Here is a 17,538-nt window from a genome sequence, read left to right on the forward strand (position 1 = left end):
CTTTCAAATAACCTTTGCTCTGTTCTCATTTGTTTGCATTTACATCTTTAGCTAATAGATTTAACAGTAGTTCTAGTTTTTTAATTCCATTGTTCAGAATTTTCTAATAAGCTTTCTTTAATATCCCTTAAATTATCATTGGATATAAGCATATAACAGATTTCCTTCACTTTCTGCTAAGATTATGTTCTCTGCAAACTTCACATAAAGCAAGTCACTGATGTTTTAGACAAGGATTTGGACAATTTGATTATGATTTTGGTTCCATAGTAACAATAGTAGTTACTGCAGTTAAAGAAATAAGTGGAAAATGGAATATACAATAAAAGGGACATAGTACAGTAAATGTGTGAATGGTTGAGAAAGGGATTTGGGATGAAAAATATTCAGCTTTGGACAGGAATAAGTCCTGGCATATTTCCACATTTTGGGAACTAATTGATTGCTGGTATAAATCACATAATAGTGATATTTAGTTTTGCATAAAACAAATTTTGGCTGAAAATGATCAAGCACATAATAGCAAAATTGCATAAAGCAAGGAAAAACAGTTGTTAATCTGATTCATTTATCTCTACAGTTGTAAAATCTGTTCTACTGGTCATATTTGCTCCTTTAAAACATCCTAACATAAAATAACTCTTTGCTGAATGTTCATATTTTACATATGTGTTTCATTCAGTCAACTTTTAATCATCAAAATAAATTCTCAGATAATCTGGGTTTGTTATATCTACTGAAGTGTTTTCATTCCAGAATAATCAAGTGGGAAGGGATTTTGGAGGTCTTCTAGTCCAATCCCCTGCTCAAGCAGGAAAATCTATCCCATTTCAGAAGAATGGTGGTCTGAAATGAAAGGAATTTCATCAATGAAATTTATGCTTTATGAAAGGGATGGGCAACCCACCGTTAAGATGATTGCATTTGATCCACCATTACTCAAGAGATTGAGTTGCTGAATTTCAGTGGCACTTTTGTTCATTTTTTTCTTCAAAATGAAAAAAAGAGACTAGGAATGGGAAGATTATGAAGGGCAAATCACTCCCATTCTTGCTCTTAAACCTATAGATACCTTCCCAAAATCAGCCTGAAATACATTGTTTCATTTCTATTACTAAGCTATAATAACAGATTTCCAGCAATAATAATTGAAAAAAACAGACAGTAAAATGGTGAATATAAATAATTATACAGAGAAGCATCAACACTCTATATCACACCAGAATGAAATTTCACTGCCAACTCTAGACTATAACATGATACTCCTTGAAGGGATCCTATTCCAAGTTCTCACTAGGCCTGATCCTGCTTAGCTTCTGAGGTCAGAAAAGAACAGCAAGGAATAGTTGGGGGCAGGAACATAATGCCATAAATAATTTAAAAACAAATAGACTGAAGCAATACGAAAGTCCCAGGCAGAAAACTTCTTTAAAGCTGCAAAAAAGACTGGCTGTGGGCAATAATACAATTAACCAATCCAGTTAAACATCTAATTAATACTTTCAGACACCACTAAACTTGTTAATACTTGTCTATTTATGTTATCAATCCCTTTGATTAATATAGGGTTCAATGTATTTTGTGAAGTCAGAAAATGGATAAATTTATTGACCATATTAAGTGTGTCATGAGAATGTAGTAACTGTCTCTGGAAAGTGGAAGTTCACTGCAAACACAAATTTGCTGGAAGAGGGAGGGGGAGGGGAGGGGAATCCAAGACTGGTTTCAACTGGTGTTGGCTATCTTATTCTAAGCTGATTTTAAAAGCAGCCCATATAACTGTTAAGTACTATAGCATAACTTTTATAAATGCATTCTTAAAGAGAAACCACAATTGGTAAAAAGTTCAGGTTGATAAAAAAAAAAGCATTTCTACGGTAGTAACTACTGCCCTTAGTTCTAGCTATCTGGGTGTACAGTTATAACAGCTTGTGCAGATGACAGGAGATGGGGGTACTGTTTCCATCTTTATGCCACTCTGCTATCTGAGACATACTGTAGGTTTGTATTACACTAATGATTTTTGCTTTCACATTCTCTAATGGACTATGTCAACTGAAAAATACATTTGAGGATGAGCCCAGGTAGTATGCTAAACTATAATGTGGTTTCTTTTGCTTTTGCTAATCATGATACTATGAACTCAACCACTGTGGCTTGTTGAGTGTGGTTTAGCATGTTATACATGGTTTGTTCAACAAACTAGTTCAGAATGAACTATACCATGACATTGCATTTTAATCCAGCTAGTATTGATTGAAAATGTCAATTATTAGGAGAAAGATTGTGTTAAAAGCAGAATTATTAGCTGGGAGACTTATAATCATCTTCATATGCAAGTTTAGAGGAGTAAAAGATAACATTTTTTTCTCATAAGAAAATATTCCAGAAATCTCAGATTGAATTGTCACTAGTATCTGTAATCCCACCCACTCACATATATCAATGTATTTTCCTCCTATCCATGAGATGGAAGGAAGGAACAGGTAGTCCTTATCACAATTGAGCCCAAAATTTATGTTGTTAAGTGAGAAATTTGTTTAGTGAGTTTTGTTCTATTTTATGACTTTTCATGCCACATTTGTTAAGTGAATCATTGAAGAAAAAAGTGGGATAGATAGCTTCACCACCAGATGGATTCGCAACTGGTTGACAAACCATACTCAACAAGTAGTCCTTAATGGGTCTAAGTCTACATGGAGAGAAGTAAGCAGTGGGGTGCCACTAAGCTGGCAGGAATAGCTAACACCCTAGAAAATAGGCTCAAGATCCAGGTGGTTCTTGACAGAATTGAACACTGGGCCCTATCTAACAAAATGAAATTCAATGTAGAGAAAAGTAAAGTCCTACACTTAGGTAAGAAAAATCAAAAGTACACATATAAACTGGGTGAAACCAGGCTTAATAGCAATGACTGTGAGAGGGATCTTGGAGTCTTGTGGACAACCAGCTAAATATGAACCAGCAGTGTGCAGCAGCAGCCAAAAAAGCCAATGCAATCCTAAAATGCATTAACAGTTACAACCAAGATCAAGTGAGGTACTAATACCACTATAGAGATACATAAGACCACACCTAGAGTACTGCATCCAGTTTTGATCACAACACTATAAAAAAGATGTTGAGACTCTAGAAAAAGTGCAGAGGAGTGCAACCAGGATGATTAGGGGACTGGAGATTAAAATATATAAAGAACGATTACAGGAACTGGGCATGGCTAGTCTAGTGAAGAGAAGGACCAGGGGAGACATGATAGCAGTGTTCCAATATTTGAGGTGCTGCCACAGAGAGGAAGGGGTCAAGCTATTTTCCAAAAGCACCTGAAAGCCCGACAAGGAATAATGGATGGAAACTGACCAAGAAGAGATTCAACCTAGAAATGAGGAGGAACTTTCTGACAGTGAGAACAATCAACCAATAAACACCTTGCCTTCAGAAGTTGTGGGAGCTTCATCACTTGAGATTTTCAAGAAAAGATTGGACTGCCATTTGTCAGAAATTGTGTAGGGTCTCCTGCTTGAGCAGGGAGTTGGACTAGAAGGTCTCTTCCAACTCTGTTAATCCGTTAAAAAATATGTTAAAAAACATTTCCAGTTCTGAAATTAATAACATGGTTGTTAAGTGAATCTGGTTTCTCCATTGACTTTGCTTATCGGAAGGTCGCAAAAGGTGATCACATGACTCCGGAACACTGCAACCTTCATACATGTGAACCACTTGTCAAGCATTTGAATGTAAATCCCATGATCCCCATGATGTTGCAATGGTCATAAGTGTGAAAAATGGTCACAGGTCACTTTTTTCAGTGCTGTTGTAACTTTGAACGGTGACTACATGAACCATTGTAAGTGAAGGAATCTGTATGTTGTTTTGAAAACCAATATAGCTCCCATTGCTGTCTTTTTACTGCATCATGCCAATAAGGCTGGTAATGTAATTGCCCACATGAAAATAACACAGGTTACTTTGTGGGTAGCAGCTGGTTAACCAACTTTCCCATTGACTTTCCCTCTCCCTTGCACCATGGCTACGTGCTCTAGTCTGTCTGAGACGAAGCCCTCCCCATTCTTCCCTTAGTTACTTGTTGCTCTTGCCCAGATATCTCCAAGCAGCCAGCATTTTTGACAATGAACTTCCAAAGTAGCTGGATGGCAAAACATCTGGCTGGTTAATGGTAGAAGAACTGAGGAACAGAATCAATCTGCCTGCATCACAGAAGGTGTATGGGATTGTATAAATTCCTCTTTCAACCCTAACCTCAGTTTGAGCAAGCAAACAAGTCATTCTCTAGAGGCCAGTTCTACTCACAGCATATCAAGTCTTAACAGAGGAGAAATCAAATCCTATAAATTGGTATGCAGAACGGAATATCAGTCTCATGGAATATTAGCCTCATGGAATATCTGCATTTGGTTTTCTAAGGTGTTCATATTCTGGTGACCAAAAAAAGAAAGCTGTTGGATGAAGCTCTGTACTCTAGCAGCTAAGGGAAAAGTGGTCACAGAGGCACGGAATCTCATGGCTAGATGAGAGGGGGCAGTCCTACAGTGGGTTGGAGCTCTGCTGGACAACAACAAGCCTTTGAAGACTTCCATGTGATATAGGGTGCTTGCATTTTCTTGTGTTTTCCAGTAGAAATCATACTTTTTCTCATAGATCACCTTGATCCAGATTCAGCCTGCTTTAGTAGCTGGTTCTGACACCAAGATATAGGCTCCATTTTCAGGAAATGTCCCCAATAACTAGTAAGTGGGCTATCAATTTTAAGAGCCATTAAAATCAAATCAAATGACTACAAGTAAATTAAACAGTTGAATCCATACATTATGTTATCATTCAACTGAAAGTTGGTTTGGAGGGAAAATTAAATCTGAGCTGACAAGAACTGCGGGAAGAGCTATTACTAGAAGTTCACTCTGTGGAACAAATTAGCAGAAAACATGGAAGCAAAAAGAAATACAGAGCAGAAAAGTCAAGTCTTGAAAAATAAAGGGTTTGAAGTTAATATCTGGTGAACTCCCACTAGAGAGACCTGGGCCAGAGTTCAGGGGAGACAATACAAAGAAACCTGTAGTTTCTTTGCAGTTAAAATGTTAAATCTGGGCAAATCTGCTCTACTGTTCCTGTGAAGTAGTAGTCCTATTCTATCAAGAAGCTTGAATGTAGTTTATCAACCTTTGGTAGTAAGATAATGTGGGGAAAAATTACAAAGAAACCATTTGTATTTGAAATTTGATGGGGAAAAAAATCTATAGACTTTAGGAGAGAAATGTAGGACAGGCAAATGCCCAACCATGTCTCTCACACTGCTAACACTCTTTAACAGTAAATAAGTAAGCATCACTGGCATTTTAATTTATCTTTTATTTATCTTGTAAATCAATTTCTTTGTCAAATCTTTATTCCAATAACACACTATCTAAATTAAAAGTGTATGTGGGAGGGAGAAATTCATTTCTTTCATTAGGTTCATTTGCAGATTTTATTTTTAAGGATCAATTAAACTTTTCAGATTGTGTTTTTAATTTCATTCTGGTTGATTTTCTGCTCCACTTCAGCATTTTGTTAACATCTAATCTGACAAAGATTTCAGAAAATTGCTTACTGCTAAGCGACCTTTTTGTTGGCAACAACATTGCAGTGCTCATTTAGCCTTTCTCCCTTTGTGTGCCTTTAACTATCATCACTAAGACCTCCTTCTCCTTCGGTGTCTGCCACAAATTCCTTATTTAATGGCTTGGTGATATCATTCTTTTAGCTAATGGTGAACTTTTTTTCAAATCGTCATATTTTTTCATTAATGCTCGTGGTGGGTGATTAACAATGACCACCAGATAAGTAATAGGCCATGAAACTTTCCTCTGTTTCTAACCAGTGAAAATAACAATAGTCAAACTGTTTATAAGCCAAAGCTTTTTCATAAGCATGTGGGAAAATATGATAATAATTTCAAGCCAACAACTAGTGGTACTGAATTAACAACATTGTTCTCTCCCAGGCATTGTCAGTATCAGCACAAAGAGCCTTTTCCTACCCTGCTTCCTCCACATAGGGAAATGGGAGACAGTTTCAAACAAGCATGTACAAATAACTTGGATCAGGCATGAATCCAAGATAATTTTTCCAATTTCATAGAGGTTTTTCTTCCTTCAGGTCAGTGTCTGATTCTGGTCTCATGTAATCGGGAACAACACAGGTTAGTTTTGAAGCTATGGACCAACCCTGAAGGGTACATTTATTTTTGTAGGCCTAGTTTGATTTAATCCTGTCCCTCCCATCATCTCTCTATTAAAGGGTAGGTAGGTGGAGAGACAAAAAAGAAGGCATATAGCTTCCAAGGTGAACACTTGGTCTTTATGATCTTTATGGTCATAATACTTTTCAGAGGAATAAAGCCATTCATTCCTTTACATTTGATCAGTATGGATGGTTGGTGGGTAATAGTAGCCACAACTGCCATGTCAGTGTAATTTCTATAAACAAACTGTCAAGGTTCCGACTGACAAACCTAACCAAAGCAAGCACGATTGAGACAATCAAGTCTCTTTTTGAAAAACTTTATTGAGTGCATCATTTTGGCAGGTTTGAAGGCAAAACCAGATCTAAGGCTTTCCCGTGCTAACCCCTATAGTTAAAGTTCACATTCCACAATCCCCCAATTAGCTCAGGTCACATTGTCCAATATGTCTCGGGATATTGTTGTGGAAAAGTGTTGTTTGGCTTCTGTAAACACCTGCCGAAATGTCCTTGGTTCTCATGCTGACATCTTGATGTTTGGGCTATTTTCTCTTTCCCTCTCTCTCCCCCCATAATTCATTGGCAAGCTGAGATGCAATAATAGTTGCAACAGCAAAAGTATTTTGAAGCTTGACACAAGGACTGCAACTAACTAGGAAATAGATTATCTGTTATGGGTGCCTGATTACATTGGCAACTGTGCAGAGTTTCATGCTCTTTTTCCCTGAATTCATAGTAGACGGAGGGCAGCACAGCTAAGCTGGTTCATGTGTCACAGTGAGACAGGTGGTTGATAAGAAGAGAGGGATTTATAAGAGTATTTGGCAAAATGGCGGGTTTCATACTTTTTGCACATTCATAATTTGTTTAACTGTATCTTATTAGTTGATGGCAGAATGCTAAGATATAAATCCTATTTTACAAAACACAATGACTTCATTCATAGAGCACACTAAATCAAAACAACAAAGAACCAATTAGGCATTATGCCTTAAATTTCTACATAATCCCCAGATTTTATTGAATTCTAGTTCCAGTTTGACTTCTACCATTTAAAAAAAAAAAGACAAATATGAAACTGTTTAAGTATTGTTTATCTCTAAAATCAAATTTCTGTACAAGAGGACTAGAAAAATACCAGTGTGTTTTAGAATAGCATCATCAGGAAATTATTTATCACTTAAGATAACATTGCACCATATATCTATAGATCTCAGCATGATAAACTGAGGGCCTATACCGGTCCAGTATCTGATTTTTTAAATATAAACAACACTGTACTTCAATGGTTAGATGGTCTAGACATTGATATTTGAACATAGATTGTTTTGACATGTATATTTTATTATGTTCTAGTTGAAATGTTAATTTATATTGCTAGTCCATGTATCATATGCCATACAATAAATGTATCATATGCCATACAATAAATAATAAAGGCACCATATACCTCCAGAGCAAGCACTTTTATATCAGAAATTGTGAAGGATGCATCATTTTAAGAGATTCTATCAGTTATTTCAGGGATAGGTACTTTGTAGACTACATGCCATTGCTGCAGCACTTCATATCACATTGGCCATTTTCAGCACCAAAGTAGCCTATTTACAGCAGTGCTATGGTTTATTTGAAGGCTTTTAGGAGATAAACCAGTTCTATCTCACTATCAAACTTCTTCCCCAAATTGTGAACATCAATCTGCAAATCACAATATCAGGTGGCCATAATGAAAGAATATTTGACAGTTCTTTTCGCATTTTTGTCTGATACTTATCCTTCATGTTTGAAGACCTTTATAAATGCTTTACTAGTCTGGTGATGTCAGACTCTTGCTTTGTCAGAGAAAAAATCAAATATAGATAGTCCTCAGCTTACAACTGCTGTATTGTATAAAGAGGCTGAGGGGTGAATCAGCTACTTATCAAAGGAGATCTACAGAAAAGATAAGTGAGCATGACAGGGACTGAAAAGGAGGGTGTGCACCAGGAGTGGATTCTACTTACCGTTACTACCAGTTCGCAACGGGGCATGCGCAGAAGCATTTTGATGACGTCAGGGTTGGTGGGCGGAGCCTCCCGCCGGTTTTACTACCGGTTCTATTATAGAACCGGTGCGAACTGGGGGCAACCCACCACTGGTGTGGACCCAGTGGGGCAGGAAGCAGGCCCAAGTCCTCTGGGCACCCAGTGTTATGGGATGGGGGGAAATAGACAGTGGCACTGCAGCTTCCTACCATTGGTCATAAGGGAGAGTGTATTGCCAAGTGCCCAAAGTTTGTTCACATGAACATAAGCAGCCATAACTTTGGCCAGGAGTTGTAAATCCAGCACTATTGTGGTATCAAACATTTGCTGAACAAATAGTCATAAGTCAAGAATTACATGTAAAGGATTTGCTAAGTATAAATACAGTTTAGGAAAATGAGAAAAAAATTTTAATTTAATCTCTGCGGAATATTTTCCCTCTATTTCCAATGCTGCCTCTTCATGGTGGTGAGGTCTTGAGAGAGATGAGCCAAGAATATCAGGAATATACACCAAGAAGATACGGTATACTCCAATAAGGTTACCCAAGGCATGGCAGTCATCTCAGCTGCCCAGCTAAAGCAAGCAGACATCTATATTAGGTAACAGCAATATAAGAAGATGCTGGAAGCAGATGATCACTTTAGTGACAAATGGTATGACATATTGCATGGGAGAAGGTAATAATAGTAACCATTCCTGTACTTTAACAATTACATCACATGGATAGATAAGATTACATGATTAACAATAGAATGCCTGGTGATGGATTCCTCAGGTTGTATGACATACAACATGATACTGAAGAAGGATCTTTTGCAGTACCAATGATGTTTATGATATAGGTATGTTGAAGCCTTCTGAATGTCTAATTGTTGATATATCATACAAGAAAAGAAAATCTGAAGCTGCAAAGAAAGAATTACAGTAGGGACATGGAATGTAAGAAACACTGATATGAGAAAATTTGCCATTTAAAGGTTACATGAATACACATTAACTTCTTAAGCATCAGCAAATAGAAATGGGAATGAATTAGATACTTTTAGAAAAAAATGCTGCTACAGATTAATGACAGCAATGAAGGTAATGAGTAAAAATTGATCTCATCAAAAAAAGGAGGGACTTTGAGAAAGTTGAAGAGAATTTGAAATGTTTCTACACAACCACAATATATTTATTGGGTCATATTTACTAATTCTTATTCAAATATAACCTGGAGATGGAATAAATTCAGAATTTCATGATAAAGTGGATGCAAAATTTCAAACAAGCAATCATAGAGTAACAATGTAAAGAGCTAGAGGAAACAAATCAATAAAATTCCCTCCAAGCTATATTGGTATAAAATTGGTATAAAATATTTATAGATGGTGTAAAATTCCATTAATGATAATCAAGATGGATAAATCAAATAACAAAAAGTTGAAGATTCTATAACAAAAAAGGTACAAAAAAGCAACATATATACTAGAAAAGTGGATGACTTAAATATGAGCCAGTAATGTGCGGCAACAGCCAAAAAAAGCTAATACAATCCTTGGTTGTATAAACAGAGGCATAGAATCAAAATCATGTGAAGCATTAGTACCATTTTATAAAACTTTAGTAAGACCAACCTGGAATACTGCATCCAGTTTTGGTCACTACATTATAAAAAAGATGTTGAGACTTTGGAAAAAATGCAGAGAAGAGCAACTATGATGATTAAAAGCCTAGAGATAAAAAACGTGAAGAACGGTTGCAGGGTTTGAGTATGGCTAGTCTAGAGAAAAGAAAGACTAGGGTGACATGATAGTGGTGTTCCAATATTTGAGGGGCTGCCTGCCACAAAGAAGAGGGGGGTCAACTTATTTTCCAAAGCACCAAAGGGCAGGACAAGAAACAATGGATGGAAAGTAATCAAGGAGAAAAGCAACCTGAAATTAAGGAAAAACTTCCTAACAATGAGAACAATTAATCAGTGGAACAGATTACCTTCAGAAGTTGTGGATGCTTCATCACTGCAGGTTTTTAAGAGTCTGGGCAGCCACTTATCTGAAATGGTATAGGATCTCCTGCTTGAGTAGGGGTTTGGACTAGAAGACCTCCAAGGTCCCTTCTAGCTCTATTCTGAATTTGAATTATATGAAAAAAAAAAGATGGTGAAAATTACCAATAAGAGACATCTGTCTTCAAAGGTATAAACAGATAAGGAAAAACAAGGAAAATCTTCAAAAATATTTCTGCTCAGAAAAAAAACCGATTCTAAAAGACACTACTGGATAGAAAATATGTGATTCAAAGAGGATCATGTAGACATGGAAGGGGTATACTGAAATTCTGAACAGTAATGTCAAAATGCAAAATATCTTAGAAGAAATCAAAAGGTCTAAGAACTAGAAGAGCTCTTATAGCACTTTGCCCATTATCAGATTGGAAGGTTACTGGAATTGAGAGAATACCCAAATGGCAAACAACAGAAAAAAAAATTGTTAAGGATGTAACCAAATCCTTTTAGAAAATCTGGAGAAAGATACAGTTGGGTTGGAAAAAATCAGTCTATATGAATACTAAAGAAAGGAGACTTAATGATATTGTGTGAAAATTACCACACAACATTGTTATTTTAAAAGCTAGCAAAATAATGGTTAGGATCATCCAACATCCCTACGTGGAAAGAGAAATGTCAAATATTCAAGGTTTATGTGCAGATCTCGGTGCACATGTACCTCCTTTTCTTTCCTATTATTTTTATTTCTTTTATATTGTATTTTTATCTCCTGTAAGCCACCTGGAGTCACCATGTGCAAGTAGGTGGCAATATAAATTTTCTAAATAAAAAATAAATAAATGAGTTGGAATTGGAAAAGGTCAAGGAGCAAGATAATTGTTGATACACTCGGGATAATTGAAAAATCAAGGAATACCAAAAAGAATAATAAATAATATTATAGGGATATAACATTGCATGGATGTTCAGAGTCTTAAAAACACATTCAGCTTCCAAAATAGATGACTTACCAGTAGTCCTAGACAACTGCAGTAAACAGCCTGAAAGAACGACAGGCACTAGTCTTGCTGCTATCCATCCCTATCACCCATAAAATCTCATTTCTGAGGTGATGCCTATGCACATAATCCTAAATTGCTGAAACTCCATAGGCATTATCCCCTTTCCAAGCCAGGATAATGAACAGGTCCTTGAAAATAGTGGACTATTTGATTAAATAGCAATGTCAGGCCTGCCCTCCTACCATCAGCAGCAAGGGCTATTACTAGTTGGGCGGCAGACAGCATCAGATTTCCTGTTGCATTTAACTTGAAAAACAGCATATCTGCTACTGGGACAGAGTCAAACAAGATAGCACAGATATCTAAAAGTAAATAATCTGCCATAGCCATGATTATTTCTCTGATTGAAAACCTGCTGATTTTCTAGCAGCAACAGCAACAGCAACAAAGTAACAATAATAATAAAGTTCAACACAGCTTCCTCCCCACCCACTTTTGCATCCTCTTCCAACTTACCATTGAATATTGTTATGGTTTTAGTAATGGCATAGATGAGAATGTACCAAAAAATTAAATCCAGGGTGTTCAAAAGATCAATCTGAGGGACTGGGATTCTATTTGCTTTAGATGAATTTGAATTCTGCCAATAGAAGACTCCCTCCTTTTCAAATTCAAGTTGTTGAGATAGAGCAGTTTCTTAACAACAGCAATTTTAAAATATTTGAATTTCAATTCCCATAATTGCACAGCTAGGAAGCCCATACAAAGTCACCAAGTTTGATAAACATTGAGTTAGAGTCTTTAAATTATTCATGCTTCTTGGATTTTCAAGCTAAATGATGGCAAAAGTATAATTACTTTTAAGGGAATTAGTGTTATTTTCAGTATGTCTACAAATTATTTTGAAATGACAACCCATCGCACAAGAAGTTTGTGTCACTAGGATCCTCTTGGCACTGAGGACACACAGTTCTCATAGCATAACACCTCTTTTCTAATCTGTCTTTGTAAATGTCTATATTAGATTCATATGTATAAAGTTGACCTGACTTCTGAACAGATAATAAGCCCAATCAGGCTTTTGAGCGCATGCACTAAAATAAGCCTACCCCCAAAAATATTTAAATGCAGAGCTGAAAATCAGGTAAGACAGCAAGAGGAACCCCATCTTGCTCCACGTGCCCCAAAATAATAAGACCCCCCCAAAAATAAGGCCAAGCACTTATTTCGGGGTTCAAAAAAATATAAGACAGGGTCTTATTTTCAGGGAGACACAGTAGTAAGTGGTTTAAAATACCGGTAATTATACAAATATGAAGAAGAGCTCTTCTTTAAGTACTAAGTCAAGAGCATTTCAGTTCCTTCAAAGAAGGTATTTGCTAAGTTTTTTTTTTTTAGCTTAAATCTTAAAAGGCTATTACCACTATGAAGATCTTAGCAGATCTCACAATTTAAAACCACAGATAATTCTGGGATGAGGACATTACAATGAAAATTCTTCTATGTATTGTAGGAAATTAATGCAATTAATTATTCATTTGTTGGCACCCTTCACTTTTAGTCATTGTTAAATTGAAACCCTGCATGGCAGCTCTTAATGGTTCCAGCTTTCAGATACTATCAAAGTAAGATGCTGGCTTTTACTATCTGGATACTAACTGTAGAAAAAATAAGTCAGAAAATCACGTCATCCAATTTTTCAAATACCTTCTATGTTGTAAATGTATGTTTAAGAAGAAAACAAAAACAGTCAAACAACTTTTAACCAGACTTGGTCTTGGTTCTCTGGGCCAAATTCATTTCAATGATTTGTCCCTTCCATGTTCAGCTTATATTTGAAGAAGCCCTAAAAGGTCAAGCTCTGACAAATATTCCTTTCAGAGAACTGAATTTACATAGATCAACCATTCAAAACCCTCCTACATGGCTTTTCTGGCACATAGAAAATAATTGTCACTTGGTGTCTCCAACTTTAATAGTTAACAGGAGTTTTATAGGTCAAAACATGCATCATCAATTACATTCTTTGTATACTGCTGAGTGAAGAAGTTGGCAAATTTTAATCCTGTCAGCTAAAGGCTGTCCTAGTTTTCTTCCCTTGTTTGCAGCAAGGAGGAGAATACTAATAAGCTAGTTGTTGGGATCATACTTCACACTAAATTATAATGTGATTTGATTGGTTTTGGAACATGAACCAAGGAAATGGGAAGTATTCAACAAACTATGGACAAACAAATTATGATTTAGGGCAGTAGCTGGGTTCTGTGAACCTAGTTGCAAAACATTCATTGCAAAGGCATGAAACACTTAGCAACATATGGTGCTAATCATAGCAAAAGAGCTATGGCTGCTGTTCAGGTGATATACCAAATCCTAGACAAAAATGTTTATTGGTTGTTTTCAGTATCAGTCAGTGTCTTAGATACCCTTGTGGTGGTTCTTACTTGAAGCTGTAGCTGCAAACTGAATACTGTCATTTAGAAATATAATAACAGAGTTGGAAGGGACCATGTAGGTCTGTGATGGCAAACCTATGGCACATGTGCCACTGGTGGCATGCAGAGCCCTCTCTGCAGGCACGTGAGCCATAACCCAGCTCACGTCCACTGCGCATGCGCGCGGGTGCCTCCCACCGGCCAACTGATTTTTGGGATGCTCAGGGGGAGGGGCGCATGCAGGAGATGCACATGCATGTGGGGGGGTCGCACACGCATGTGCAGGGGGTCAGTCGTGCATGTGCAGGGGTCATGCGTGCATGTGTGGGGGTACACTTGTATGTCCGGGGGGCAAGGGGGATCACAGGGAGAGTGGGGTGCGCATTCTGGAAGTGCAAAATGGCCCCATTTCTGGCCTCCAGAGGGAGCCTGGAGCCTGGGGGAGGCCGTTTTCGCCCTCCTGGAGGCTTGAGGAAAGCCTCCAGAGCCTGGGGAGGATGAAAATGCCCCCCCCTGCCGTGGTGCAGGTTGTTAAAAAAATTTTTTTAATCAAGTTTTATTGATTTTTTTCTTTCACACACACACATATTTTATGAACAGAGTATCAACGTTTCATTAAGACTGTGTATTGTGAAACCAAGGAACAGGTAGCGGACGTGTTTACCAAACCGCTGCCCCGTGACCAACACCTCTATCTTCTGGGAAAAATGTCGATGGCTATGTGAATGTACTTACCATTGATGTATATATGTACCCAATGTAGAATGTATGTTTGTTAACCAGTCAAATAGCCGCAGAGAAGGGGATTGTCACGAGTGTTTCCAGGATTGCTGTGGCTATCTGCCTACTCACAAACAGTATGGTTTTAATCAAGCCATCTGCTGTTGCCAATTACCTGCAAGCCTTCCCCGCCCTAGTTAATTGCAGGTTGACTCCCAATATAAGCAAGGACCTTTCGCTTGCTACCTGGGCCTAGTCTGATCTAGGCCTAAATGCACAGCTCCTGCAGGAAGCTTGTTGCAATGCCGCAGATGGGAGAAGAATGCAGATAAGGACTCCAGACGCCGCTACAGAGAGACTCCCACGGATGCTTGCCTTTTGCTGTTTTGTAGCACGCAAGCTATCATCGGGACTGCTGTTGCTGGACCTTCTTCCTCCCACAAGCTTCAAGCAATGTTTGCTTTTTGAACTGTTTTTACTTCAGGTGACCGTATCATATCTTATACAACTTATCATATCCAATTTCATTTTACATAGTTACCATTTTTGCCAAAATATACTTTTTCCATACATTTTATCTTATCTTAATATTTCTATACTTATTATATAAACAGCATCACCATCCGCCCTCAAATCCTAGTTTCTTAACATTATTTCAATTAGTTATCGTATCTTATCCATTGTTAATCATATATATTCCCATTTAACTTTCATATTAATTCATTCTTCATCCTAATAAATTTGAACATTCTCGGGGTTGCCTTTCTACCATTTCATCTCTCTTGTTTTACAACAATTCTTCTTCTCCTCTCCTCTCTTTCTTTTCCCTCCCTTCTTCTATCCTTTTCTACTTTCCTCTTTCCTCCTCTCCTACTACTCTTCTACTTCCCCTTCCTTCCCCCCTTCCGTCCCCTCTCCTCCATTCCTTCCTCCCTTTCTAACCTTCTCACCTACTCTTATTATCCCTCTCTTTCTTCCTCCCCTTTTCCCTTTCTTCTATTCCTCTCTCTCCTTCCTCTCTTCTCCTTCTTCTCACTCCTCCTCCTTCCATTCTCTTTCCATTGTTGTATTCATTTTCAATTCAATATTTTCCACAATGGTATCCAGGCAACCCTGATTTTTTTCCCTCTTATTAACTATATTTTGCAAAGTACCCATCACATTTTAAAATTATTAACAATGTATTTCAATTCATTCCATTTTTACATTGAAACCTTTTAACTTAATTAACCTTCCACCTCTTATTTTCCTTAGTTCCTAATTTCTCATTCCAACATCAATTAATTATTTTCCTCTTTTAGTAGCCTTTCAATTTTATATCTTAATTTCAGTTATTTTCACTTTTAAACCAATCTTCATTTCATATTGCATCTGCTAATCCATTTTACAATAAACAATATATTTCTTCTTTTTTACTTCTTACATACATCATTTACTAGCATTTCAATTTTGTATCTTTATTTCCATTATTTTCATATTTAAACCAATCTACATTTCATATTACACCTGCTGATCCATTTTACAATAAACTATATACTTCTTCTTGTTTACGTCTGACATAAAATTTCTACTATCAATACATTTCCCTTAAATCAACTAATAAATGCTTTATTTCCCTTCCTTCTCTCCATTATTCTTCCCCTTTTACCCCTTTTCTTTTGGTCTCTCGAAAATTCCACTTTTTAATATTTTTCTCCCTTTCTCCTATTCTCTTCTTCTTCTTCTTCTTCTTCTTCTTCTTCTTCTTCTTCTTCTTCTTCTTCTTCTTCTTCTTCTTCTTCTTCTTCTTCTTCTTCTTCTTCTTCTTCTTCTTCTTCTTCTTCTTCTTCTTTTTATTGTTTATTTATTTATTTTCCCCTGAACCCTTTCTCTCATTTTTAAAATTGTTACCCTTTTAATTCTCCCCCTCAGTCTTTTCCCATTTCCTTCTCTTCCTTTCTTTTTTGGGTGATATTCCCACCATCCACATTTTGTTTTTCACTGTCAATTCCAGTGTAATCATCTATTTTTTCATCTTCAATTATTTTCCTTTCAACATTATGTTCTTGCTTCACATTTATATTCTCTTTTTCCTTTTTTTTTTGTATTCTAACCAGATTTCCACTTCTTTATCACCCTTAAACACTTTACACACCTTCTTAAACATTTCCATTAATTCCTCATATTCCCAATGTTCCATATTGTCAATTCAATTTTTTTTATTTTAATTTATATATAGTTAAAATTCAAGTCCATATAGTGTTTCTCTTTTTTGTATATTTCCAAATAGTATCCAATTCAAATATTTATCTAGACCATTCCAGTTTAGGGCTTTGTTCTTTTTCACTTCTATTCAAGGTCGGAATCCAGCTGTTTAAACAAGTACTCCTTCAATGTTTAAACCATTCATTGTAATGCTTTCTTCTCTCTCCAGTTCACAAATCCCCAGGCAACAACATATCACTTTTAAATCCACATAGAAAATACTTTCTCTTCAATTTGCTTTCCTTTTATTGTTAAAAAATGCTTTCTCTCAGTTTTCTTTTTCTTGTATTATTTCTAATTTCTCCAAATTCAATTTTAAATGCAGGTAGAAAATTTTCTTTTTGGAGCTTTAGTCTTTTAACTTCCTCTTTGTTCTTTTCCCTCCAATTAACATTCCAAAGTGCCAATTAGCTGCTCATTTCACACTGGGACCTCTTTTAAGCTTTTCCCAAAGAATTTCTTTTTACCTTTTAATCGGCCAAATGGCTCATCCGGTAACAATATCCATTCAAACATCGCTCCTGCACAAATCTTAGTCCAGTTGCCCCAGCTTAGAGCGGTCGTTTTAATGGTCGCCACCCCCGCCGCCGGATTAAAGAGCTGCCTCCGACCCTTCGAGGAACTTGCCTGTTCCTCATGGTCTTCCAAGGTGCCTCTCTTTCTTCACCGTCCCTCCAAGACAGTTCCGGTCCAAAGACACCCCCTCGACAGCAGTTTGTCTGGCTGGATTTTTGCGAAGCTCGTTGGAGCTTTGCTGTTTTCCAGTCAGTCTCACTGCAATGCTTCCGGTTCCTCCTGGTTGCTAAAATTTTTGAATCCCACCCCTTGCATGCATGTGAGAGGGGGCGGGGGTCACAGGGGGTGTCATGTGTACATGCACATGC

The sequence above is a fragment of the Pantherophis guttatus genome, chromosome 3 (genome assembly GCF_059756535.1).
Source record: "Pantherophis guttatus breed Tessera chromosome 3, ASM5975653v1, whole genome shotgun sequence".
Lineage (NCBI taxonomy): Eukaryota > Metazoa > Chordata > Lepidosauria > Squamata > Colubridae > Pantherophis > Pantherophis guttatus.